Source organism: Folsomia candida, unplaced genomic scaffold, assembly GCF_002217175.1.
Source record: "Folsomia candida strain VU population unplaced genomic scaffold, ASM221717v1 Fcan01_Sc010, whole genome shotgun sequence".
In the NCBI taxonomy this organism is placed as follows: Eukaryota; Metazoa; Arthropoda; class Collembola; order Entomobryomorpha; family Isotomidae; genus Folsomia; species Folsomia candida.
Genome location: NW_019091202.1, coordinates 1,626,161 through 1,629,483, shown reverse-complemented (window position 1 = coordinate 1,629,483; position 3,323 = coordinate 1,626,161). Strand labels below are relative to the sequence as shown.

The window sequence follows — 3,323 nt, the reverse complement described above, 5'->3', positions numbered from 1 at the left end:
AATCTGATTAATGAGCCGATATATCTCAAAGAATTTGCTTGGGTAGATTTCTACTTTGTCCTAACGACAAAGTCTGTCTACGCCGCCGGCACTATTTTACGCTCCGCCGCCGAAAAATTTGATTTTATATACCTTCAACATTGCGACGCCGCCGAAAAATCACCAAAAACTGGCTCCGCCGCCGCCGAAAATTTGTTGGTGTCGACCTCTGATTCGAATTAAACGAATTAGACCCCGCCATTATAAGCGACTGAAAATGTGGACAAGCAAGGCGGTAGAGAAGGGTTACGTCGCTTAGGCATTCATTTAGTGTATACATTTTAAACACCCCTAACATACTCGTTTTACCCAGTGCTGTGGGAAATTCTAGGATAAATTAATAAGCATAATGAGTCAAATTTGCTTCGCCAAACCCAGCGAAATTTTTAGCGAAAAAGGAAATTAAAAATTAAAAAGTTAAATTTGAGGGATGTATCTGTGAGGCCCTAATATGAAATTTGCAAACGATCAATTCGGCACATTTAGCAGATATATTTACATCCGAAGAGGAGAAAGTGCAGTAAATTTGTTAAGTGTACAATTTGTCAACTTTACAACGCGTTTCCTCCTCCTTGGATTCTAATTTCTTTGTTATCGTAACTTACGATAACAAAGAAATTTGAATAAGTTACCTTCGTAATTTACCTTTTGGTCGATTAACCTTGACCCAACAAAAATCAGAGAGCTTAAGCTGGAAGACCGACCCTTAATCTAAGAATTAAATCCATTTTGGAAACATTCGTTACAAGAAATTTATACACGGTTTTCGTGCTCTCTGCCGCGTTCCTTATGTAATCTTCGTCCTATTTAATGATGTAGAAAAGATGTGTGAGTGGAAAGAAGTCTTTCAACACATAGTTCAGAATGCGAGGGTTGAAGTTTTACAAATTTTGAAATGGAGCTAGTAAAATGTATATCCTATGAGCAGCACTACGCGCCTGCATTATATTTAGAAATGCAAATTCGGTAGGGTAACCCATGCTTGGGATACGTTCACGTGGCAATGATATGATGCTAGTTGGTAAATCGTACGTGAGTGGATATAGATACGCGTACGGTGTGATGTACGAGATGTGCATATCGAAACCTGTTGGGAGTCGGTCCAACATGGCATTTTCGGTGGGTTCAGTTTTAAACAGCTTTAAACACACGGATAATATAAGTACAATCAGTTTTAAGCGTGTTTGAGGCATCATATGTACCTGTTCACTTTCATTCATATGCCGGATTATAATAATGAATGAAAATAAATTTACAATAAGTTATTTGGATAAAAATGACTGAAAGAGTCCGTCATTTCCCAGATAACAATTCGCTCTGAATTCTCTTATGTTTCGATATTATATTCGCTTTCATATCGATATCGAATTCGCCTCGAATTTCCAACTTTCGAGATAAATTCGAGGAGATATCGAAGGGAAATGTCCGCCGATTCGACAGCGAAAGAGAATCGTAAATCGATTTCGCCGGTAAGTCTCCACGATTTCGTCTTGAATTCGATGAGCATGTAGGAGTTCATAACGATTTCTAAACGAATTCGACGCGACTGCTCCACGAATTCGACGCGACTGCTCCACGAATTTTATGCGACTTCTATGCGAATTCACTGCGAATTAAGTAATAAATCGATACGATTTCTCGTTTATTTCGAAGTTACATAATTCCGTTTATAGTTTATTTTACTTCTTCTAAATATTATGCAATATAAATAACTTTTTATTAAAATAAATATAAGTTGAATAATCAGATGAACCGGGTAGTGAAATTGGCCGCGAAGTCAAGTCACTTCCTATTGAAAATATACTAATGTTATTTTTAAAATCTTTTGCAACAGTTATTAGCGATAGTATAAGTACCTCATACGCTTCCCAACTCTATCTGCGACTTTCTTAAGGGATTTTTGAATTTCCTCGTCAACTGTGCCCTCGTCTGGATAATTTGGAGTCCTAGGGTGAGCTGCTACCGCATCTGAGATTAACATATTTTTTAATGCTTTAGATTGTTGTTTAATTAGATGCTAAAATACCTTTAATGAGTTGTCTTAACCCCTTAACTTTCACTAAAGAGTTCTTTCCCTTTTCTCCGTAAAGACTCTACTTAGCTTGCAAATCATCGGTCATCAGCTTCCTGAGAATGCTCTCGACCACGGTAGCCACCTCAAATCCACCAGCAGATTTCAATTTTTCAATCTTGGACTAATTTTGGATACTATGTCTTATATCAAAAGTATCAATTTCACCTTCACTCTCTGAGCTAATTGTTTCAGCTGAACTTACTTCACTCGTGTTACTTCCGACTTCAATTTCTTCCAGATCTTCCTCGAACACTTGTTCTGAATAAATGTTTTCCCCTTCGGCCTGGACTAGGTCACTATTTAAATTTTCCTCGAAAATTTCACTTGGTTTTTTTACAAGTCTTCTTTTGTGGCGAGCACTCAACTGAAAAAGACGTCTCCTTCCCATGAGGAAAGATTTGAATGTGGCAGCTAAAATTACTTTAAAATACAATACCAGCGTGAAAGAGAGAAATCACAGTGAATTCTCTAAGAATTATTTACGAATTCGAGATTCAAGGCGAACAGTTTATAGTCTCCTATTCCTGTAAGAAGAATTCCTATCGAAATCGGGGAGAATTCCTCACTACAATAACAGCGAATTCGTTTAGGAATGCATAGTGAAGTCGTTTCGAATTCGATAGAAGAATTCTCTGAGAATTCGAGTCTAATTCATTACGAATTCTGAAATGAGCGTAATATCGAATTTAAATACGAATAATTACCGAATTCGATGCGAATTCGATACGAGAATAATAACGAAATCTGAGGGAATTCGAGTTCTCTGTTTTTACGCGATATTCTCTGCGAATTCTCTAAGCGAATTCATAGCGACCTGTTATCTGGGTTGGGATGATTGAGTGTGAATGAAAGGATTTCTCACTTCTTTCGTTTTAGCCTATGCTTTACACAAGAAATGAAGTCCGATGAAGACGAAATGAAACGAACCTGGAAGAAAATGACTGAATGTGAATGAAAATCTTGAGCTACAAATCAGTAGAGATTGATTTTTGAATGAAAAAATTATTTTAGAATAGACACACACATGCTGCCTGATATTTTTACATAGTTCAAGACAAATATTTGCAGGCCTAACAACAATCATAGGTTTCAAACTGGAGAAATGATCACGTGAGAGAAATTACTGCGGTGTCAGATTGTTTATTTGTGTACTTCGAAAATTCAGAAAATAACGATGGAATCCTTTTTCAAGCAACGCCGGGATAGTGTA

General features: G+C 37.1%; 1 long non-coding RNA gene across 2 annotated transcripts; it reads right to left on the bottom strand.

Annotated features, from left to right (window-relative positions):
• Window positions 1–1,692: 1,692 nt before the first annotated feature.
• Window positions 1,693–2,696, bottom strand: LOC118436844. Of its 2 annotated transcripts, XR_004835729.1 has the most exons (3): window positions 2,066–2,696; window positions 1,896–2,007; window positions 1,693–1,828 (listed from the first exon to the last, which is right to left on the bottom strand). It is a non-coding gene; the product is annotated as an uncharacterized LOC118436844 (long non-coding RNA). The 2 variants fall into 2 exon arrangements; XR_004835728.1 differs by having other exon boundaries at window positions 1,896–2,696.
• Between the last annotated feature and the right edge of the window lie 627 nt (window positions 2,697–3,323).